Source organism: Camellia sinensis, chromosome 11, assembly GCF_055761805.1.
Source record: "Camellia sinensis isolate YWXY chromosome 11, ASM5576180v1, whole genome shotgun sequence".
Lineage (NCBI taxonomy): Eukaryota > Viridiplantae > Streptophyta > Magnoliopsida > Ericales > Theaceae > Camellia > Camellia sinensis.
The window spans coordinates 16,465,599-16,492,324 of record NC_138971.1 but is presented as its reverse complement, the minus strand read 5'-3'; positions in this window follow the sequence as shown (position 1 = coordinate 16,492,324).

Here is a 26,726-nt window from a genome sequence, read left to right as displayed (position 1 = left end):
CCGAATTCTCTATTTGCTCGCCTTCTAGGCGTCAAATGAGATCTCGAATCTGGCTAATCATAACAGGCACAACATGGAAAGTGGGTACTAACATCCATGTTTGGTCCTTAACACGACCTCATCTTGGTTATAACCAAGGCGACATACATAGTGGATGATTTAAGCCTCTCTTGGCTCCGAATAAAAATAAACCACCAGTCTCATCCTTGCTCGCTCCCAAGCGCCAAGGGCGATTGCTCGTGTGAGTGAGCCAATCTTGCCTGCTGACATCATCATTTGCTAATCATTATGACACAAACCATAATAGTGTCAACATCCCATCATCTCAAAATAAGTGATCGATTTAAAAAAAATTGACCACAGCTTGCACAATTATAGATTCCAAACATAAGCCTTATCAGCACCTCTTGCGATAAGTATATACAACGGAATCCACCATGTGCGCCTCACATGAAATGATTTAAGATCACTACCTCTTGCGCAATAACCTCTCTAAAGATATTTTTGGTGACCAATTTGCGTTCATTCTTAATGCGCCCAACTAGCGCAGATGCGCCCAACTAGCGCATTGAATTTTACAAGGAGCAAATTAATATGCTTCTAATAAAGCATTTTATCCACAGTCTAATGAGCAAGGTCAATGTCTAAACAACTCAGTTAACCATTTATCAAAGATAAAACTTATCATGCCGAATACGCCCACATAGCGTACTTTAGGCTCCCACAACAAAGAAAAAATCAAGGAATATAGGTCAACTGTTTCTCCCAAAGACAATCTGAGGATTCACTCAATAGCTAAGGCTCTGGCTTTTACCGATAGGTAAGTCAATGGGTTTGCAATTTTGCATCTAGAATCGTTCTAGGATATTCCTAATGTAAGTCATCGAAGACAAACCGAGAATTCTCCTAAAACAGTCCCTAAGGATCGTACATCCGAGCATATGAATTACATCACCCATGTCCATCATATCTAAAATGGAGGACTGCCCACCCTAGGTGGCGACAACCTTATAAATTCCTGGCTCATAATGACTAAGTAAGGAAAAACTTCTTTTTGGACCATTGATCATGCCTCAGTGGTCTTCATCGATCATCGTTGCCCTATCATGGCTTGACGAAATCTAAGAACCACTGTTTGGATAACTGCTTTAGGCTGTAAAAGATTTATTGGAACTAGCAACCTTTTTGCCTCTTCCTTATTTTTCACCATAAAAGCAGAAGGTAAATCCCTACGGATCTACTTATCCAATTCTCTAATGAGAAATCGGGTCACAATGTCCACAAATCAATGTTCCGAACTTATGTCAATTATAGCCTAAGTCAAAATAACCTCACTCCCCAGGAGGAAGTCTTCTCATGGTCTACACTTTCCTCAATGGTGCGACCATTCGGTATCTAGCGAGCCTTATGCCTCAAAAATGACTATCCAAATTACGCATAACTTTATAACAGTTTTGCGTCATAATGGAAAGTCAACCAAATTATAAAAAATGGTTAATCCTCAAAGACTTTGTCTTAAACTGCGCAACATTGATCCACTTTCAAAAAAAAGGGGACTAGAGCCTTAGGCATTATCCTAGGCTCTTTATCATCTTGCGGAGCAATCATGAATGTTTCCCTCTCAATCACCCAGTGATGACGTGGAAAATTTTCACATTTGCTACCACGCAACTAAGAATGTAGAGTATTCTGCTCTAATGGAGTAATCCATTAGTAGACACATCGCTCCCACTGTCCCTAGGATATTGGAAATTTCTTTCCATTCTCAACTAGGCTACATAGAGCGCTATGCTTGGAATTCTCCATCTTATAGAGTTTCGAAAACTCTATTCACGTCACCTTTACTAATAAAACTTTATGTGACTTAGTTACACTACCACAAAGCTGCTTACCTATATGCACATGACCCGGAGGGTTTGCATGACCGCATACAATAATGCGCCACACGACCCTTTGTGTTTACAAGACAGCATACAATAATGCGCTATAGAACCCTAGGTCTTAACTTCGCAATCTTATGAGAAGTAGAATAAAGATAAGCTGCTTAATGGTTACAGATCGCCCATAGATGGCTCTCTGCTAACCCATTACTCAAAATGGAGTGTAAAAACTGATATGGAGGGCACTTAGTTAGGGATATAGGCAACAAACTAGTGCAATTCCCAATTGGGAAACATTTTGCGCCATTATCTACCTAACATTAACAATATTTAATTCCTTATCTCTACTACACCAGTGTGTTGTTGAGTACTAGGAATAATCAATGTTCTAAGCATCCATCTCTCTTCACAGAGTTTTTCTGAAAAAATAACTCAAATAGATACTCGCCACCTTGGTCAAAACTAAAAGCACAAAAAACTCTTATCTAATTGATCTCGACCTCATATGTGCAATGTCAAAAATCATCTCAAAACTTTTGACTTATGGGAGATCAAATAGTCTTGACTCAGATGCGTATCGTAATCTATAAATGTGTTGAGATTGAGGCTTAGCTATTGTACCCTCACACATATCTAGTCACAAAATATCATAGTGGACTAAATGCGCCAAAACAAATGACCTTCTGCAGCTTTCCTACTTACTTGTACGCACCCATTGCGAACAAAGTTACACATTCACATGAGAGCAGGATGTCATAAGCGAGTGGGCCCGAGAAGGCCTACTCAAACCATAGTGTCATCATCTCATTAATGTGATTAAGTATAATAAGCCACTGGTTCATGACCAATGTCATAAACTAATTCCAATCATCTTAATGTGTGAGTTCTCGAAGACAAGTTTTAAAGGTTTAGGCCCAACTAGGTAATGACTCACGACTAAGTCATATTCACTAGATCATAAAAAGGATGTCATGGAGATATCAACTGCGCCTAAGTCGCAAATTTAACTAGTAAGTGCTAATCCCCTGCACCTTCAAGTCAATTTTATTCTCCATACACTTTAATACATCTAGTTGAAAGATGACGATACTCCTGTTGCCATCTCTATTTCTCGCTTCATAGTTACTTGCAATTAATTCTACTATCCACAAGAAGGAGAGAATAAGCTATCAACTATGATAGCTCCTGAAGTAACTTAAGCGCGAATTAGGCTAAAGAGTCTAATTCAACACAATGCTCTTACAAGCGATGCGTTAAATTCTTAGAGTCATAACAACCTTGTCAGCCTTAACCTTTTCATTACTATGCTGCAACGTTTGCGCTTAGTGGTAAATGTTATTCAAAACGTTAGCCTAGTAAAGGAATCACACAAAGAAGCACCTCATCTATGTTTCACACTCAAGTGTGGAAACAGTAAGTGTCCACACTTAGACAAGTTGGCAATGCTAATAGATTTTGCAGCCACTAAGCGCTAATCTTTTCACTCAGTGTTAATAGATTTTGCAGCTTCTAAGCGCTAATCTTTTAACTTCACGTGATATTTCAACGCACACTATTATAGTGCATGAAATTTCGCTCAATCCACTCCCAATAATTGGGTAGAGAGCAAAACACTGCTCGTACTGGCTACTCGTCTTACACTTAATGACTAATTTATTTAAGCTCGCATTTCTCGGATGACGTGACTCTTGAATGTTACTTCATCCAATGATGTAACATTATTTACAAGTCAAATTACAAAGTCAATCCGCGCAGCTCATTAGTCAAGATCATATACAGATCTATTGAGGGCTTACTAATTTCATAACTCCAAAACTCGCCAACCAAAACTATGTAGCGTGCCGCTAACTATAGCGCACACATTAGTTTTTATTGTGTCAAACAAGGCAACAAAAACACGGCGACTATGAGTCATGTTTCCTTACTTTGGCTCAATTAAGGTTTGACCTAAAGTCTCCAAGACTTTTGCTCATCTAAAGAATGGGATTAGTTTGTTCACATTTGAACATCTCTACTAAGTTTAGGTCAACCAAAATAACTTCCATAAGCTAAATCAATTTAGAGAGAAATTCGCATTGGGATTAATTTGATTAGCATAATATAATTTTGCCGCAAAAATCTAAATTAAATAGTGACAATATTACACAAGTCGCAAGATCGAAAATCCGCTATGCTCGTAATCATCTCTTGCGCCACAAGTGACAATTATCCAAAATTTAGTTTAATTTATGCGCAAAATATTGGTTTTCGGGAGTTAATCTACAAAGATTTCTCTCAACCGAATAACCTCCCACTGACTATGGCATATACAAAGCATGATAAATTCCATACAATAGCATTTTAATGTAAATCTACAAATAACTCATGCTATATTTATTTAATAATGGAATTCTAATAAATAAATAAATAATCATGCTCTTCTAATTTCAACATATTACAAATTCAAAAAAAAATATGCTGTATTCAATATTCAGATTATGCCATAATTAAAGTGTACATCATTTTGAAATTTTCTGGAATTTTTCTGAAATATTCTGGAATTTTAAATAACTAATAAACACACATAAAATTAGAAATAAAAAATCCAGAAACTGATAAACTGAGACAATATTACCAGTAGATAGTAAAACATTTCAGAAGTCCACAATAAAAATTTCAACCCCAGAAAATTATTTATGTAATACCAGAATCATTTTAAAGCATAAAAAATGAATTATTAACACAGAATAAATATTTTTTATTTTCGTAAAATTTTCAAAATTTTACAGAATGTAGAAAAATTAATTCTGAGTCTAAAGGTACCAACCATGCTTAAAACAAAGCTATAACGAATAAATTATGGCCAATTAACGCAATTCAGAATTAAAAAACAAACAAACAGAGCCTTAGAGCCAAGCCAGGGGAAAAACGGCTCGGCTCGCGGCTCAGCGCAACTCGGCGCGAGTCGGCGCGGCGCGGCGCATGGCGCGCGTGTGTCGCACACGTGGCGCGGCTGGAAGCGGCGCGGCTAACGCGCGCGTGTGGAAGGAAGCTGACAGATCGCGCGTGTGGCGCGTGGGGGCGCGTGCCTAACGCGCTCGGCGCGTGGTGGCGCGTGGTGGCGCGTGGAGCTGCTGCTCGGCGTCATACAGCGCGTGAATCACACGCGCCGCCTTCCCGGGTGTTTTCCGGTCCGATTTTTGTACTAACGGACTCCATTTTTCACAATAAAAACATTTATGGCATAAAAAATAACATTTAAGCAACATAAAATTGAGGTATATCACTCTCTCAATCTAAATGGAGTTAAAATGCAAAAAAAGAAAACCGTGCACTTCATCTTCCTCCTCCATTAATATTCATGCATATACATGTATATATACGCATGTAAAAATAGAAACACGAAAATATCCATCAATGGCTCTGATACCAATGTAAATCAAAACACAAAACATGCAGCGGAATAAAATCATCATATCATACCTTTCGATGATAGAACCTCGTGGATAAATCACGTGCTTCCAGAGTCTGATAAATCAATCCTAGCAGTGGGGTGATATTACAATGGTGAATATCACCCACACAAACCACAGTGCAATTGACTTGATCGTTGTTTCTTGGGAGAGAGTCAGTTTATGGGTAGAAAACAAAACCTACGTTGTTTTCTCTCTTGGTTACCCATAACCAATATCAGATATATATTATATTTATCTCATTTATCCATTGGTTAAATGAGATAATATCTGATATCTATATCATCTATCCATATCATGATATGATAGGTATATATCCTGAGTGGCTCATCCAAATAGGTTTGAATTCAAATTCAAAACCCATTTGGATGAGGTTCAAAAGGTTCTAAGGGTCATGCCACATGGGCGCCCAATTACTAACAACCTTTATTGAAATATAGTCCTAATCTATGATACATGAAATCAGACGTAAGTGTTAAGTACGGATGTATATCTAAATATTAGATCCATCAAAAGCTTTAAATTTTAGAGTATGTGAATTTGTAAAAAAAAAAATTAATTATATATTTTATTTTTAATTATTAATTTTTAAACCAAGCATGTCAAAATTAAGATAGTTGAAACCAACCGTGTCAAAATTCATTGAAATTTTTTTTTTGATATATTATAGAGATATATATTAATTATATTTATATACATTTTCTAGAGCATAGCATGGATTTTGTTTTTTTGTTAGTTTAAGAGTTACGTGAATTTGTAAAAAAGTGATTATATTTTTATATTTTTGATCTATTACGTGAAATCAAATGGTATTATAAGGAGGAGGGTTATCTCGAGTCTAAAATCTGAGTTGGAGGGGTTATTTGGACTCGTGAGTCCTGTTTTGATGATCTAAATCATTCATTTTATCAAACACTTTATGTATTTCATCTACAAAAAAAATTTGATCATCTACTAACTATAACTTAGTCAATTTATTGTATTTTTTACTTAAAAAAAATGGATGATAATTGTATTTTTAAAAAATAAACCACATTCTTTTGATGACAAAAGCAATAAATTGAATAAGTTGCAGTTAGCAGATTGATTTAATTTTTTTTATGGATGAAATACACGAAATGCCTGACAAAATAAACGATTTAAATCATCAAAACGAGAGTCGTAATGAACTCTACGGGCCTAAACAGCCCCCTCCAATCCAAAGGAATCCTCCTCCTATATGTCATATACATTAAAAAGGAATTTTAACTAATTCTGATAGCAATTAGTCAACAATATATATATATATATATAGATATAACGATGGTTTAAAATACAAATATATAGGAAGTGTCTGATGATAAGTTTCAAACACATATCCCACAAGTATCAAGTCTCCCACATGAGTATTTGATTATTTTGAATAGTCTATATAATGATAACTCTGTTTGGTGTAGCTTGTGAATTTTTTTGAACTTTTATATTTTGAAAAATTGTGTCAAACTATTTGATATAACTTTTATTTGTAATTTATGAGATAAAAATAATTTGAAAAAAATTAAAAAAAATTAATTATTCACAAACAGTAGAAGTGATATTTTTAAATTTTAATTTGTAAGAAGTTGGTTACAAGGATCTAATTGGTGTAAGGAAGTGCCTGGGATCACTTCTGAGGTGTCTCACTCATGCAAAAATGTAACACGTGTTGCTGAATTATCATCACAACAAACCGTATATAACCCCACCCACTCTTGTATTTTCCAATTCCAATCTCTCTCTCTCTCTCACCCACTCACGCACGCGCACACAAACTATTAGCCAATCTTCACAATATTCAAAGAAATAAAATTAAGAAGGGATAGAGTTTGTTTGATTATAAAAATCAAAATAGTATATATATATATATAAAACAGATTCTTATCCTGTTACAAAAACAAAAACAGAATCTGGGAAAAAATGAAAGGAAAAAAAAAATAGAACCAACCACTTACAATATTATTTTCTTGAACAAGATTTGATCAAGTCCAGTGTTCAAGACTATTTCCTTAAGACAGATTCGTCCTCTCCACAGTACTTTCAGCTTATGGACGTTTATCTCTCAGGATAAAATGATCAACAATAATCTAGTAACAGCACTACAAACTAAATGTCCAACGAACACACTTTGTGTTTATACTCTTTCTTACAGAAAATTTATGCAACAAAAAGCAGGAAATAAAAGCAGACAAGAAGAACAAAAATTGGATGAAAAATCAAATGGAAGACTTGTCAATTTATAGATGAACTGATGGCTTTTCAGAGTAAACTTCAACATGTAACAAACCTATTTGGATATATTTGAATAGGTAAAGTACCTATTCGGGTTAAATTTGAACAGATAATGAACCTGTTTGGTTGGAGGAAAAATTTGGACAGGTGTGCTGGACCAAATTGCTAGTGTTTCAATATGTTGGGGTCATTTCGAAATTAAGTTTGAATTTCATATCGAAATTCAAATTCCAAACGGTAAGAATTTAATAATATGTTGAGGTCATTTCCGAATTAAGTTTGAATTTCAAATCGAAATTCAAATTCCAAACGGTAAGAATTTAATTTTAGAAAAGCTAAAATTCAAATGTTTTTGGCTCAGAAAGATAAGCATTGGGTCGGCCAAGCCCAACCCAACCTCACACCACGCACCCATGCCCAAGCCCAGCTCGCCCGATTGAAAGGATGGTGGCGCGTACGCGTGTGTGTTTATTTTGGGTCCAATGGGTCTAGCCCACTTTGCCCATAACCTCACCATTCTACAAAACTTGGATATCACTTGGGGGCCTCCCCAAGTTGTGAACCCAAGGCTTATAAACCCATACAATGTTAGCCTAGCCAAGCAATGTGGGACAAGCTTTCCTTTCTTAAATTTGGAAAACCCACCAAAACACTATTTTCATGGAGCTTACTTTGACTTCAATTTCTCATTCACCCGATAATGGTTTTGAACAACCAAATATAGTACGTGAATCACAACGTGACATAGAACGCGTTACCACCAATACCCGCCAATCTCGGTGCATGGGTTCCACTTAAAAAATAGACTAAAGTTTAAGAAAAAACTATTTTCCCAAAACCATTCTTACAATCCCCCACATGAATAGAATTTGATGACAACGGAAATGAAACAACATGCAGAATTTGTTGAAGAGAGTATAAATCAAAAATATCTTGCATTAGGATAGGTAGCTTTCGGCCTTGAACCTTCCCTAGTGATAACCTATCGGACTTACTAGCTAACCAATGGACACAATGCTTTGAATTGTTCAACCTTTAGTGTAAGCCAGGATAATAGATTTCACACAAAATATCTTTTGACACATTGTGGTTCTCACGGTTGTGTTCATTTTGGCCCTGAACGTTTCTCGTTGTTCATGAGTGCTCTAGAGAATTTAGCCTTTTCATTCTCATAAAACCGGTCCAGCTCGACACTCATATAGGTGATTCTTATTGTGAGTATCGCTTGTACTCGTCTTGATTTTTATGCTTAAATCAAGATATAAGTAATCATTAAAAGCAAAGTTTATCCTTAAACCCACGCATACTACACATGTTGTAGATATTACTCTCATTATAGGAATGGATTGGGAATTTTATCCCCTTAGTGATTTCTGACGAGCCACACATATCTTAGTTGTCTCTTTGAACTTAGTTCTTGGGATCTCTAGTCATCTAAGTAGGGTTACCATTATGATGACTCTTATGTAATAGGCTTTAATCTCATCCCCTTCGATGAACTATACACTTGCTCTTTTTTCAAACCTTTTGTTAACGGATCCGCAATATTCTTTTTAGATTTTATATAATCTATTGAGATTATTCTACTTGAGAGTAATTGGCTTACGGTATTATGTTGACGACGAATATGTCCTGACTTACCATTATACGTATGACTTTGTGCTCTGCCTATTGTAGATTGACTATCACAATGAATACAAACAGCTGGCACAAGTTTTGGCCACATTGGAATGTCTTTTAAGAAGTGGCAAAGCTATTCTGCTTCTTCTCCTGCTTTATCTAAAGCAATGAACTCAGATTCCATTGTGGATTGTGCGATGCATGTTTGTTTTGTGAATTTCCAAGAAACAGCTGCACCCCCTAGAGTAAAGATATATCCACTAGTGAATTTTGAATCTTTAGTATCTGATATCCAATTGGCATCACAATAACCTTCCAGTACTGCAGGATATCAAGTAAAATTCAAACCATGATCACTGGTAAATCTTAGATATTTAAGAACCCAAATGATCGCTTTCCAATGGTCTTCTCTGAGGTTACTAGTGTACATATTCAATTTATTGACAACATTGAAAAATTTAGAAATCCCCTAAATGTTGATTTGTGATTATGTATCAATTTTAAGCAGTATATAACAATCCCAATCAAACAATCAAGACAAATCGACACAACGATTTTACGTGGAAAAACTACAATTGGACACCTCTAATTGTGATAAAAAATCACGGGCAACAGCCACAAAACAATCCACTAAGAAGATATAAAGGAATTACACAAGTATACTCTCAATTACCTAGCAAATCCACGCCTGAATTGAACCAACCTTTATGTGCCTCTTCCAACCCCGTCTTCACCTTGGAATTGTCTTGACGATGAGCCACTTTAGAATCCACCAAAGCTTCAGGCTCGAATTCTTCAGAATCCACCGAAGAACAACTCTCTCTTTTATGTAGAACAAACAAATAATCCTTTGATGTATACTCTTGAAACCATGAGTTGAATACTCAATCAAAACATCAAAGAAAACTAGCAAAATATCCCCCGATATAAACCCTAGAACCCAAGAAGAAGATCTGGGGAAATAATCCTAGATTTGGACTGAAACACGTATTTATAGAAAACTGTCCTGCAATCTCCGCTCGAGTGTCAAAATGGCCGCTCGAGCGGACCTACGCTCGAGCGCGGAAAGTTTCGCTCGAGCGGGAAAAAACAACATCTAGTATTTTTGCAGGCGAACTAAACTTCTAGAACTCAGCATTCTCCGCTCGAGCGGGGGAATGTCCGCTCGAGCGGACAGGCAACTTGGAATGCATTTTTGCATTTTGCTTCAGGGGCGCTGCCCCTCGACCCTGTCGTGGCGCTGCCCGGACTCGCCAAGGGGCGCTGCCCCCTGGACCCCCGTGAGCTGACTGGGCAACTCGATCCCCGTCATAATCAGCGAAGTGGCAATCTTGAAAGAATTAACATCACAAACTTCTCTGCAAGGCACAATTCGGGTTGGATTCGCATCTAAACACTCATAGCCTCACTGAAATAAAAAGTGCGAAAACAAATACAACTTAAAGGAGTTTTGTCAAACGGGGTTACCAAGAATAAAAACTTAACAATCTCCCCCTTTAGCAATGCCGTGACAAAACACACCTAACAAATAAAATCCTAATCACCCCAACCCATTACAGCCAACAAAAGCCAACTTCCTTCTCAAGGTCATGATCTGCAAAACAGTTATTAGTGCCACACTCTCCAAAGCAACTATTAGTCCTATAAGAGTATAGGAAAAAAACAATAAAAATATGACAAATAAATGCGACTTGGAGATTTTAAAAACATGTAGCATGAATAGATGAAGCCTAAGACACATGCACCCGACCGACCCATGGTATGAAAACTTGAAATCCTAAGACATGAATATATGAAATCCTAAGACACATGCACCGGACAACATCACTCCCCCTTTTCGTCGTGAATTGACAAAGGAAGCTCAATCAACTAAACCAAGATCAGAAACCACACAAGCAATGACATGATGATCAAAGTGTTCATGCTAACAAACTCTTGCAATGATAAACCAAACTCCCCCTCACTAAAAGCAACCACAAACATTGAAAACAGTGAACAAAAAGCAAATGACAAAAATAATATGGTGGAGCAAGCAAGGAATTTCAGATTAGTACCTTAAAACACACAAGATTATCCAAGAACCACAATTACTAGTAAACACAATGTGCACAGTCTGTAGAAGATTCCTCATGAAAGAAAGTGATGCATTATGTGAAAAGCATAGATCCCATGATAAAAGTGTGTGTGTGATTCTTGGAGTTCGACAAACACTAGATTCAATCCTAGTAGTGATATGAAAGTTGGACCTCTGACAAGAGAATCTAAGCACAACTATGGAAAGTCAAACCACTAGGAATCAAGGGGTATTCGGTGAGTAAAAGCGGAGGCTCCCCCTCATTCAATGAATCCTTTATTTTTCCTTTTTTTTTTTCATCTTTTTTTTTTCTTTCTTTTGCACATCCTTTTTTTTCTTTCTTTTGCACATTTTTTCTTTCTTTGCTTATTTTTTCTTCTTCTCTTTCTTTTTCTTTTTCTTTTTCTTTTGCTCACTTATTGGCGGCTGACACGCTCAAGAGTATGGAAACTGAACCAGAGAAGCATGGATATAATAAGGACGGCTTGGTTGGTGACTCTGAGGTAGCCTTTTCCTCATGGCTAGACTACAAAGAATAAAGGGGAAAGCCGTGGAGATGCAAAAAAATGGAAGATGGTTAAGAGACTCAACATCATCCATGATATGCTAGTATAGGTCAATTCCTCTAGAAATGCAAAAGATCAATGACAGAAGTCCATAGAAAAAAATAATCACTAAGGCGAAAGACTCCAAAATTTGCTAATCCAAGAGTGTGTACAGAATGAGACATACAAATCAAAAAACTCACACTCCAAAATGAGTAATGACCACATAAAGCACACATATATTAACATGTAATGGATATTCTCATCAATTCCACTATGCACCAAGGACCACTCAAAAATTTCAAGTTTGCAAAACCATACTAAGAAAATATTTTTGGGATTTTTTTTTTTCAAAAATAAAGCAAGACAAAAAAATGAACAAGTACACATATAATGACAAAAAAACAAAAACACACAAAAACCCAAAAACTAATACGACAAAACAAATTAACACAAGTCAAGTTTTCTCACCCAAATTGCTTTAGTACGAACAAAGTTGTGAGAATTGCGGTTCTTGGGTGGTGTCTTGACATTGTGGTTCCCTTCCCTTTCAATGGGAACCTGTCGCGACATGGTTTCCAACTTCCTATTTTTAGGTCTAGGCAAATACAAACTCGCTCCATGTTTGGTCTCAAGCTGATCAAAATAACAAGGTTTAATATGACCTTTAACCTCTTTACTACCAATGAAGTGTCTCCTACCCCACGAGATGTTGGAATTTCTTCCATCTCTATGAGACACTTTCCCATGCAACTTATAACAGTAAGGGCGAATATGACCATGCATACCATAATGATGACAAATAAACACAGGGTGTACAGGGTGTACCTTCTTTTCTTTGACCTTACCAACTTTAGGAAGATTGAGAAATCTTTTCTCTCGTTGAACCTTGTGCTCCCCTTGCCCTTGAGTTCTTGTATCATGAGATGTGGATGCACTCTATTTTTGCTCTTTCTTACTACCAAAGCCAATGCCACTCTTGTCAGAACAAATTTGTTGAGAACCAATGCTATTGTCCAAAGTCTTTGATCCTTTGTTCCAAAGACTAATGGTTTCCATAGCACACTTGAGTTCTTCCTCTTTTTTGATCATTAGTTCTTTCAAAGCAACTTAAGACATCGCGAGAGTTTCAATTTTTTCTTTATATGTTGCATAGATTTGTTGTAGCTCATTCCTCTCTGTCTCACAAGTCAAGAGTTTTGCACCAAATAGCTTGTCGATCATTAGAAATCTTAAGGGCATCAATCCTAGCCTCGGAAATCTCCTCATTTAGTTTGACATTCTCACTTTCACATGCTTTGAGTTTCATAGTGAGTTTGTCATTCAATTTGGACAACTTAAGAGATTCCTTATACAACTTTTCATAAGCTTGCTCAAGCTCTTCATCATCACTTCCCGAGGATTCATCATCAGTGGCATTCTCAACCGGGCTCTTCGGATACTCTGTTCGTCCTTCAGTTTCAAAAGCCGCCATGAAAGCAAGGAATTGTTTATGTCCATCTTCGTCTTGATCTTCGTTGTCACTTTCATCTTCATCAGATTCTGATTCATCATCCCAAGTGATGGCGAGGGCTTTTTTCTTCTTCAAACGGGTGGGGCATTCTGAAGCAAAGTGGCCAAATCCTTGGCATTCATAGCATTGGACTCTTTCAGAGTTCCCTTGTATCTTTCCTTTCTCCTTCTTGGCTATAGAATTAATTTTGAGTTTATCTTTGCCTTTAGATTTATGGGTATGAGTAGATTCCAAAAGATTATGATTCTTTTTCAAAAAAGATTTTTTAAATTATTTAACAAAAGTAGCCGTAATCTTGGAATCTATCTCACAATCCTCATCAGAATCCTCTCCAACTCTATGAGCACTACTAAAAGAAATAGCATCTTTTTGTTTCTTTTTGAAATTCCTATGTGCCTCATAAGTTTGGAGATTTTCAACCAACTGATCCAGCTTGAGGTTGTCAACATCTTGAGCCTCCTCAATAGCTGTAACTTTTGATTGGAACCAATCGGGCAAGGATCTCAATTTTTTTTCCACAACTATGGATTCTGGTATTTTTTTCACCTAAATTGAAGCTGGAATTTACAATGTCACTCAACTTCGCATAAAATTCATCAAAGGTCTCACTACCTTTCATTGAAAGGTTTTCGAAGCTAGACGTGAGCCTTTGAAGTTTTGAGTGTTTAACAGAAGGAGTGCCCTCATGAATAGTTTGTAAGATATCCCAAGCCTCTTTTGCGACTTCACAATTGCAAATATGACTAAACTCTTCAGGTGTGACAGTGCAAAAGAGAAAATTGATAGCTTTACTATTCCAGCTACTATTTTGGTAATCAATTGTGTCCCACTTATCAATTGGTTTGGGGAAAGTTACTCCATCAACGGTAATTGTTGGTTCGGTCCACCCATTCATGACAGATTGCCAAACTTTTTCATTTGTAGATTTCAAAAACGATCTCATCCGAGCTTTCCAAAAAGAATAATTGGATCCGTTAAGTAGGGGTGATCGAACCATAGAATTTTCCTCACGAATTGAATCCATTATCACAAATCAAACAAGATCTCGCTCAAAAGTTTTAAAAAACAAACGAGCAACCCACTTTGATACCAATTGAAAAATATAGAAATTCCCTAGATGTTGATTTGTGATTACGTATCAATTTTAAGCTGTCACGTCCTCAAACCCGCCCCTACAAGTTTGGGCATGACTCGACCGAAAACGAACATTTAACCTGTTGTATATAACATATGGGGCCTTATCGGAAGCATATAATAAGAAAATAACGATACATATAATCTCCATTGAGCTATATCTACATGCCAGGACCTCACATGCATCACAAGCACTATAGAAAATAGATAAAGTTCCAAACTATATCTCGTAGCATCGGTTATATACAAACATACATACAGTCCCAGCCCCATCATGGGCTTATACGAAAATCATTGAAGTTCCATACATTCAACCTTAAATGGGTAATCAAAGGTAAGCCAACATCTTAACAAACTTTACAAAAATAAAGGGCTTTGTGCAGTGCCTGGACCCGCGAAGCTAGACAAAAGAAAACGGGTGTCTGGGCTAGGATTGACCACCTGGTTGGTTACCTACCGAAACAGACATAGCACAGAGTGAGCCAAGCTCAATGAATAGTAATACATAAATAGAATAATGCTTGACTTGAAATAGAATACATCAAAGCATAAAAAGGTGCACACATAGTTGGTTTGATTCTGTATTAATTTCATGACGGTCTTGGCTCATTCTTGAAACATGGTAGCTTGCAACATGATATCTTGAAACATGATGGCTATAAGCCCTTAAACATAATGGCACAAGCCCTTAAACATGGTGGCGTTAAGCCCTTGAACATAGTGGCACGAGGCCCTTGAATAAGTTGGCATTAAGCCCTTGAGTAAGTTGGCATTAAGCCCTTGGACATGCTTGTATGAACTCAAGAGGTGTCTCACACGGATTCTAGAGGTGGCTCACATCGTAGCACTTAGTTCCGCGTAGCACTTTGTCTCATATTACAATAACCAAATAACTTGGTTTCAGAGTCTTCCTGAATGAATGTTTTTCATCTTTCCCATTTCTTTCTTTACATATTTTGAAACATAGCATAGTTGCATTTTATGCATGAACATAATCCTTATGACAATCATTAGCTACATTTGAAGCATATAACGGTACTACTACTCACAGTGTTGTAACGACGCGCTTGTTCCTTTTGAAGTGTGCCCTGCACACATTCAAACTTACATATTAGCTCATTTCCCTTATCAAATTACTTTCTATTCCGCTTTGCTTCGAAGGAATTTATCAATATCGAGAAGGCATCAAATATACATTTCGACAACATTAGAGGGTCCTACACGCAAAACGGAGTAACTCATATTTTTCAACATGTGCCGCACGTGCGGCCCCAACCCCTGCACGTGCGGCGATTGGCTCCCGCATATGTGGTAGTGACTCCCGCACGTGCGGCGATCCTGCATTTTCTGTCCGAAACTTGCTTCAAAATCACATTCTTTTGGGAAATTTTTATCAGGCTCAAATTAGTATGTTTAATTAATAGAACATAACCTAAAACTCATGTTAATAGGATCTCCAAATACATACATATCAATCTAGACATAAATTAGATCCTTGATTCTCAAACATAGCTTAATTTTCTTATGCATTCAACATCACATATATGTATATATAGTGAGTTCTTCAAGATTCTCATGAAAAGGTAAGAAATAAAAGATAATTTCTCCACATATATGCACAATCAACTTAGTTCAAAATCATCCAATTTGAAAGCATGTCCCAAGTCTAGGTTGTACAATTATGATGGAATTACACTTAAAATTGAAGAGAGGAGTCAGAGAAGCTAAAGACTTACTTCTGAGCTTAGATCTAGACTATTCAATCTCTAATCTCGTTGAAGTTTCCCCTCTAGGTCTTCTCTTAATCAAACCTTCCTTGCTCCACTTTCCCCTTCACTTGTCTCCCAAGGGGTTTTTATGAGAAATTTCTAAGTCTTAAGTTCAAATGCTTCTCATAGACATACATACATATATGTATATATATATATAAAATAAAGACGAAAATTAATCGTTTAAACATCTGAAATTGAAATTTCACAGAACCGCTTAATATTATCTAAAAATTATGCTGATCACATATATGAACTCAATTTCAGATAATTAAGCTCCTAAGGCTTCCAATTCCTGCTTCTAACTTAGAGATTTAACAGATACTTTCTTTGTCTAACAGATAGACATCCCTAAACATGAAAGTCTCTTACTTAACCATAATTTTTCAAAGGATTTCACAATAAGCATTCAAAAACACAAAACAGGGTCTGAAAATATATCAAAAAACATGCACGAGGGTCGGGTCATTACATAAGCAGTATATAACAATCCCAATCAAACAATCAAGACAAATCGACACAACGATTTTATGTGGAAAAACCACAATTGGACGCCTCCAATTGTGATAAAAAACCACAGGTAACAGCCACAAAACAATCCACTAAGAAGATATAAAAGAATTACACAGGTATACTCTCAATTACCTAGCGAATCCACGCTTGAATTGAACCAACCTCTATGTGCCTCTTCCAACCTGCCTTCACCTCGAAATTGTCTTGACGATGAGCCACTCTAGAATCCACCAAAGCTTCAGGCTCGAATTCTTCAGAATCCACCGAAGAACAACTCTCTCTTTTATGTAGAACAAACAAATAATCCTTTGATGTATACTCTTGAAACCATGAGTTGAATACTCAATCAAAACATCAAAGAAACTAGCAAAATATCCCCCGATATAAACCCTAGAACCCAAGAAGAAGATCTGGAGAAGTAATCCTAGATTTGGACTGAAACGTGTATTTATAGAAAACTATCCCGTGATCTCCGCCCGAGCATCAAAATGGCCGCTCGAGCGGACCTACGCTCAAGCACGGAAAGTTTGGCTCGAGCGGGATAAAAAACAACATCCAGTATTTTTGCAGGCGAACTAAACTTCTGGAACTCAGCATTCTCCGCTCGAGCGGGGGAATGTCCGCTCGAGCGGACATGCAACTTGGAATGCATTTTTGCATTTTGCTTCGGGGGTGCTGCCCCTCGACCCTGCCGTGGCGTTGCCCAGACTCGCCTAGGGGCGCTGCCCCTTGGACCCTCATGAGCTGACCGGGCAGCTCGATCCCCGTCATAATCAGCGAAGTGGCAATCTTGAAAGAATTAACATCACAAACTTCTCTGCAAGGCACAATTCGGGTTGGATTCGCATCTAAACACTCATAATCTCACTAAAATAAAAAGTGTGAAAACAAATACAACTTAAAGGAGTTTTGTCAAACGGGGTTGCCAAGAATAAAAACCTAACAAACATAAGCTATATCAGGACGAGTGCAATTCATTAGGTACATTAGGCTTCCAATGATTTAGGATTATTTTAACTTAGGCACCGTATCACCTTTATTTTTAGATAAATAAAGACTGATGTCTATGGGTGTTCTTACTACATTCACATCATCCTTGATATATTTACCAAGAATTTTCTCAACATAATGAGATTGAGATAATGCATATCTATTAGATGTTTTATTAATTTTCATTCCTAATATAACATCTGCGACCCCCATATCTTTCATATCAAATCTTTCATTCAGCATTTGCTGGGTTGATTTGATCATGTTTTGATTGCTTCCAATGATAAGCATGTCATCCACATAAAGACAAAGGATGACATAACCTTTGTCAGTGTTTGTAACATAGACACATTTATCACATTCATTTATCTTGAAACCATTAGTTACCATAGCATGATTAAATTTCTCATACCATTGCTTAGGAGCTTATTTCAATCCATAGAGAGACTTTACAAGCCGACGTACTTTCTTTTCTTTTCCTGGTACTACAAACCCTTCAGGTTGTTCTATGTAGATTTCTTCATGTAAATCCCCATTTAAGAAAGCTGACTTAACATCCATTTAATGTATCTCAAAATTATATAACACTGCTATAGCAATAAGCATGCGAATGGATGTAATCCTTGTTACTGGAGAGTAGGTGTCAAAATAGCCCAGACCTTCCTTTTGTTTGTAACCTTTAACCACAAGTCTTGCTTTATACTTGCTTATTGAACCGCATGCTTTCATTTTCCTCTTGAATATCCATTTATACCCAAGAGGTTTAGAATCGGGTGGAAGATTCACCAATTTCCAAGTATGATTTTGCATAATGGATTTAATTTCACTATTAACAGCCTCTTTCCACAAAGGTGCTTCAGGACTTGACATTGTTTCTTTAAAGCTTTGAGGCTCATTTTCTAACATGTATGTCAGAAAATCTAGATCAAGGGATTTTGATATTCTCGATCTCTTACTTCGTCTTGGTTCATCATCAGTTAAATCCTGTTGGTCGAGACCATTACTAGTTTCTTGCATTTGATTGTCATTAGTCTCTTGACTTTGTATATAATCATAAGTTCTTTCCCGTGAACTTAATTCCTATCCTTTCTTGTAAGGAAAAATATGTTCAAAGAAAACATTATTCCTTGACTTTATAATAGTGTTCACATGTATATCAGGTATTTCTGATTTATAAGTCAGAAACTGATATGCACTATTATTATGCGCATAACCAATAAACACATAATCCACTATTTTTGGTCCTATCTTAGTCTTTTTCGGAATAGGAACTTCTACCTTTGCCAAACACCCCCACACTTTTAAGTATTTGTAGGAAGTTGGTCGACCTTTCCACAATTCATAAGGAGTGCTGTTAGTTTTTTTGTGTGGTATCCTATTGAGGACATAATTAGCAGACAAAATTGCTTCCCCTCACAAGTTTTGCAGTAAGCCTGAACTTAGTAACATGGATTCATCATTTCTTTAAGGGTTCTTTTATTCCTTTCAACAATACTATTTTGTTGTGGGAAATAGGGTGCTATAGTTTGGTGAATAGTGCCATGTTATGCATAAAATTCATTTAATGGTGTATCATATTCACCACCCCTATCATTTCTAACCATTTTAATGGTTTTACTAAGTTGATTTTCAACTTCAATTTTGTAGAGTTCAAACATTGCCAATGCTTCATCTTTACTTCTAAGTAAATATACATAACAATATCTTGTGCAATCATCGATAAATGTTATGAAATACTTTTTGCCTCCTCTAGTTTGAACAAATTTAAGATCACACACATCAGTATGAATTAATTCTAGAGGTTCGGTTTTTCTTTCAACAGATTTAAATGAAGCCTTAGCTAGTTTTGCTTCTACATATATCTCACATTTGTGATTAGGATCAATTTCAAGCTTTGGTATACAATCCAAACCAATTGGTCTACGCAAAGCATCAAAATTCACATGTCTTAATCTACCATGTCATAAATTAGACTCAAGAATATAAGCAAAAGATGTGTTACTCTTATTAATAACAGATTTTGGTACAACAGTCATTACATTCAATTTGAAGAGACCATCGCTCATGTATCCCTTACCCACATACATACCACTCTTTGTTAATACAAACTTATTAGATTCAAATACAAGTCTGAAACCATTTTTACTTAACAAACAACTAGAAACTAAATTCTTCCGAATGTCTGATACATGCAGCACATTGTTGAGGGTAAGTTTCTTCCCCGATGTCATCTTTAAGATAACTTTCCCTTGTCCAGCCACAACAAAAGTAGACAAATTTCCCATGAATAGTTGTTCACCATTTGTAGCCTCATTATAAGTAGTGAACATCTTTTTGTCCGCGCAAATATGTCGAGTTGCCCTAGTGTCGCCCACCACTCCTTGGGATTTCCAACCAAATTAGCCTCAGACACCACAGTAGAGAAATTGATGACATTTTCCTAGTTAGAGATGTATTCTAGTTCTGCCACATTAGCTTGATTGGTAGTTTTCTTGCTTGTACTTCTGCGATCCTTCTCAGGGCGTCGGGAATCAGATGCACGATGTTCAGTCTTGCCACAGTTATAGCATTTACCTTTGAGCTTTTTATTTCCATTGTTGTCGCCTTGATTAGGACCATCTCTAGCAAACTTCCTCTTTTTGTTATGTGGTTTGGGCACTTGTTCTACTACATTAGACTTGGACTCAATGGGATTTTTACCATTCCTCTTTTCAACCTTATGGTTATCTTTCTCAATTCTCAGTCTTACAATAAGTTCATCCACGATCATCTCTTTGCATTTATGTTATAAATAATTTTTGAAATCTTTCCAAGCCAATGGTAATTTTTCCACTATAGCAGCGACTTGAAAAGACTCACTAAGAGACACAACCTCCGCATGAATATCATGCAAAATTAATTGATGACTTTGAACTTAAGAAATAACAGTTTGGGAGTTTACCATAACAAAATTGAGAAATTTACCGACAACAAATTTCTTTGTGCCGGCATCCTCTGTCTTGTATTTTTTCTCCAAAGAATCCCATAATTTTTTTGTTGTTTTCAGAGGAATGTAAACATTATACAAAGAAAATGTTTCAGAGGACTGTAAACATTGAGGATGTAATTTTTGCAAAGAAAATCAGAAAGCTTTCATGCATCCACCGTGGCAACAACTTGCCGAACGCTTTCATTTTCTTTCAGTGCTGGAGCATCTTCATGGAGAAACCAAACAAGATTGAGAGTTGTCAAATAAAACAACATTTTTTGCTGCCATCTCTTAAATTCTGTACCGTTAAATTTTTTCGGTTTCTCTCCATGGTTCACAAGTGCCACAAGCATTTGAACAGGGTTTTGGGTAATAATCGGTGTTGGTGTTATAACTGGATTCAGTGCACCAGTTTCAGTAGCCATCAAATCTAATTACAAAAATCAGAAAACAAATTAGAAGCTATACAATTTTCTAGTTACAAAAACTAAAAAAGCAAATCAGCATGGTGAATACAATGAAGAAACAAAATCTGTCTTAAGATTGTTAGCCAATCTTCACAGGGTTTTGGGTAATAATCGGTGTTTATGTTACAACCGGATTCAGTGCACCAGTTTCAGTAGCCATCAAATCTAATTACAAAAATCAGAAAACAAATTAGAAGCTATACAATTTTCTAGTTACAAAAACTAAAAAAGCAAATCAGCATGGTGAATACAATGAAGAAACAAAATCTGTCTTAAGATTGTTAGCCAATCTTCACAGTATTCAAAGAAAGAAAATTAAGAAAGGAGAGAGTTTGTTTGATTACAAAAATCAAAACAGCACACACACACATACACACACACACACACACACACATATATAAGAAAAATAGATTCTTATTTTGTTACAAAAACAAAATCATAATCTGGGAAAAAAGGAAAGGAAAAAAAAAACAGAACCAATCACTTACAATATTATTTTTTCGAACAAAATTTGATCAAGTCCAGTGTTGAACACGTGTCCTCAAGACAGATTCATCATCTCCACGGTGCTTTCAGATTATGGATGTCTATCTCCCAGGATAAAATAATCAACGACAATTTAGTAACAGCATTATAAACTAAATGTCTAATGAATACACTTTGTGTTTATACTCTTTCTCACAGGAAATTTATGCAGCAAAATGCAAGAAATAAAAGCAGACAAAAAGAACGAAAATTGGATGAAAAATCAAACGGAGGACTTGTTTATTTATAGGTGAATTGGTGGCTTTTTAGAATAGACTTCAATAGGTAACAAACTTGTTCGGATAGATTTGAACAGGTAAAGTACCTATTCGGGTTAAATTTGAACAGATAATGAACCTGTTCAGTTAGAGGAAAAATTTGGATATGTGTGCTGGACCAAACTGCCAGTGTTTTAATATGTTGGGCTCATATCAGAATTAAGTTTGAATTTCAATTTGAGATTCAAATTCCAAACAGTAAGAATTTAATTTTAGAAAAATAAAATTCAATTGTTTTTGGCTAAAAAAGATAAGCATTGGGCCGGACAAGCCCAACTCAACCTCACACCACGCACCCGAGCCCAGTTGTTTGGTCGACGACGGCGGCACGCGCATGTGTGTGTTTGTTTTGGGTCCAATGACCAAACTGCCAGCGGTAAAAAACGGGTTTGTGTTCCCATCATGGCAGAGCTTGTAACCGGTCAGCCTTATGGTACGCTTCTCAAAGCGAGCCTTCGGTAAACCGTTCAGGAATAGCAGATGGCAAAAACGGTGTCCTAGGTGCACCAATGCAAATGCAATGCAAAGAAACACATAAGTGTAATCAAAACAAGATATCATGAGTTCGAGCCAAGTTCTCTAACTCCCCAGTAGAGTCGCCAGAAACTGTAGACGTCCCCGAACGTTTCGGGAAGAATCCCGCTTTGTTCATTTGGGCTTACTACAGTTCGGACTCAATGTCACGGTCCTGTATCTAATCTCGCGGAGTGCGATGCAAGACCGATGAATCATCCAAGAGTCCAAATCCGACAAATCGTTTGAAAAACTGATTTTTAGAAAGAAGTGCCAAACATGGACTGCTTTGCCAGATACAGAGTCGCCACCTAAATATTTTATTTTGGGGGAATTTAGGAAACTCTGACTCGTGCCTAAGGCCACGTGTCCGTCATCACCAAAGTTGCCTCGGTTCGGGAACTTGGGTACGATTGGGGAAGGTCACTTCGTGAGCACCTCCGCTCGCTCGATCAAAGATCGGCCTCTACTAACCATGATATCGGGTTTTGAAAACATTATGTGTTCTTATTCCAGTTAATTAGCTAATCTTTACTACGTGATGCGCACAGCAAAACAAGTATAGACTAGATCGCCTAATTTGGGACAAAGCATTGCATATCCATTTGTTTGGAAATGGTTTGAAGTTTGCTACTCGCAAGTAGGCTAAAACACAGATTCCAATGAATTGTTCTAATTCAAGGAATCCAACCTTCATCCACAGGCATTCAGGCAGTTATATCACATAAGCAATTAGCCTCATGGCAAGCATGCTGTCATGTTAACATTCACATACATGTAAGATGCTAAAGCATAAACACTCACAGTGTACTCCGAGCCAAAACAAGAAACTAGTTAGTAATCATGCATGATCCTAGTTCATGTTAGCAATGGCTAATGCAAAGCATGGAAAATGCAACTAAGATAGGCTCGGTTACCCTAAGAATGACATGTGAAATGCGACAACTCGATACACGTATTCAAGTTGGAATTGAAATACTATGCAATTAGTATGATGCGCCGAGCCCGGTGCGTGCAATACGAATGAATGTATGCAAACATGCTATCATAAGTATGCTAATTGAAATGTGCCCTAAGACTAACCATTGAAAGTAGGTAAGTAAAAGGGAGAAAGACATGGGGTTAGAAGAGATGCATCATACACACGCACGCTTATTGCAAAATTCGCCCTCTCTCGGAGGTGCCAAAAGAATAATACAAACCAAATAAATAATCAACTACTCTAGCTAATTAAATATTACAAAACCTTAATTAATTAACAAATTAATTAAGCTATTAAAGCAGTAAAGCTGCCTCGGGAAGAGGGTCAAATGCATGCATGCTCGATTCGCCTCGCTCGGAAACCCGTTGCCATGCCACATGTTGCCTCTATTTGCACTGTTCTGCACCTCTGAGAACTGTGAAAATCCTTGAGATGCCTCTGAATTACTCCCTGAGCATTGTGGGATGTCACCGGCCAAAAGATAGGACCACCGGCCATTAGGAAGTGGTCACCGACCAAAAGTGGGGCCATCGGCTGGACTTTGGTAGCCGGCCGACACTGAAGAGGGCCGACCGGCCATCTGTTCCTGCAGAACTCTATTTTTGCTGCAGCAGAGGACAGACAGTGCATGACAAGGAATTTACAAGACAATGTATGCACGACCACCCTCCCTATCATGCTATGAACTCAAGGGGGTTTGGTTCTCGGCCCTCGGGCCACCAATCATACATTTCAATGCATAATGGCCAAAAACGCCATGTGTGCAATTTGATATCAAATGAAATGTACAAAAACACATAAGGGCCCCAACCTCTATCATGGTTGATTCAAGAGGCAAGGGATGCGCATACAATGCTATGCAACCTAAGCATGCAAGCAAACTAATGCAACATGAGCACGCAAGCAACAATGCTATACAAGGCAACTAGCATATAACAATATGCAAAGACAAGCATGCAAACAAGCATGTAACTTAACAAGTATGCAAGATGGATGAACATGCAACAACATGTCAATAGGCTAACATTCAATAACATGCAAAGGCAAGTATACTTAGACCAATGTAATACATGCATGATGAACTTAACAAAGCAACACAAGCATGCAATAAGCAATAGGCAATAGGCATACAACCTAAACATGTGAACATGTATAGCATGCAATAACATGGTGAGATGGACTTACACTAACATGGGTAGCTCTCAAGCATGCCAAAATCAGTGGCTAAATGGACTAAAATGATGGCTTGACATGCACCAAAATGAAGCTCATGCAATGGCTCACAAATGGGGTATAAAAGCACAACTCTCAAACACATTGAAGGCATGATAAACATGAGAATATGACACACCTATAAACTCTAAAATATCATATTCAATGATGCCAAAACACTAAAATGCCTCAAGCAACACGTGCAAGAGACCCCAAAACTCAAAGGTAAGCAAGGCTATTACACTACAACCATGCATGACAAGCACCAATCGGCCAAGAGGCCTAAAAACAGAGCTAAGGCAGCCCAAAATATGAACAAAACATGTTTGGAGTATGGCCAAAAGGTACTAGAATAGGGGGCCAAAACAACATGCAATGTGAGATAGTAAGCATGATTTACACTACAAGCCTATGAAGCATGTGAGGGGCCACCAAACCAGCCAAAAACAGAATCATGGTATGCCAAAATATAACCAAAAACCCACTGAAACATGGTCAATACATGCAAGAATGATGTGCTACTTTGATAAGCTATGAAAGGGATTACTCTACACATGCAAGAGGCAAACAAAAGGGGACCAAACCAACCATGGACAGAGGCTAGGCAGGTCCCAAAAGTCACCAAAAAGTGCCTGAAATAGGCCTCTAAATGATATAAACATATGCTTCTTTGATAGGCCAAATATGCTAGTAAACAAGACAACAAAGGAGAGGGGATGGCCCTCTCCTTCTTAGGACCTCAAAACACCATCCCCACCACTGAAATCTGTCTAGATTTCAATGGTGAGAAGGCCAATACAAGGTGGTCCCGAAGCTCACAAAAAAGGCAAAAAAATGAGGCCAAACAAGGCCTAAGAGGGGGTAAACAAACCCAAATACAAAAGTGATCTTAAACAAAGATTAAAAGCATGAAAAAAAAGAACTTTTATCAGTTATACACTAAGCTCAAAACAACATGCAAGATAGGCTAAAATCTTGTGCAAAAATGGGGAATAAAGAGGGAAAAGGAGTTACCCTTGTAGCTCAGCAAAACCAGCAGGTTCTTGGACCAAAAACCAGCTCTTTAACCTCTGAAAATACCCTCCAAGAACCTTAGATGAATGGTGGAGGTGTGTGGTTGTGAGGTGGTGTGCAAAGGGGCCAAGAATCTCACTCTTTTGAACCCAAAATATAGAGATATAGAGAGATATATCTCTTGTGCCTTAGACAAATTTTTCAACCTCTCTAAAGGAGAGGGAGGCCCTCTCTTATAGAGAAACAAGAGGGTTCAAGCTTCTAGGAGAAGCTAGAGCAAAAGGTTCAAGCTTCTTGGAGAAGCTAGAGCAAGGGTTCAAAAGGTTCAAGCTTTTTCAAGAAGCTAAAACAAAGGTTCAAAAGATTCAAGCTTCCTCAAGAAGCTAAAACAAAGGTTCAAAAGGTTCAAGCTTCCTTAAGAAGCTAAAACAGAGGTTCAAAATCCTCCATACACGTGTATGGAGGATAGGGTCTGTGCCAGCTGGCACAAAATATCTGCATAAAGCAGATGAAGAGGGTTCGACTAGCAAAAAATGGCCGATCGACCAACACCATGGCCGACCGACTAAATAAAGTGCCGATCGGCCAATACACTTGGCTGGTGGCAAGAAAGCAAGGCCGGTGGCCTCAGGCCATGGCCGGTGGGTTAAGGGGGGTGGCCAACAAGCTACTTCCTACCCTCAGGTGCAAAAATCACAAGTCCTTGGTCCAGCCAAGCACAAAACAGTCAAGTTGAGAGATCCCAAGGCAAGGCGCGCAACCGAGACCTCCGGGAACTCAAAATGAACACAAACATGGATGATCATCGAGTGTTCAAACGATGATGTCCAAGTCTTGAGGATGGTCAAAAATGGGGTGTCTACAGGGCCTTCCCCAAGTTGTGAAGCCAAGGTTTATAAACCCATACAATGTTAGCCTAGCCAAGCAATGTGGGACAAGCTTTCTTTCTTTCAATTTGGAAAACCCACCAAAACACCATTTTCATGGAGCTTACTTTAGTTTCAATTTCCCATTCACCCGATAATAGTTT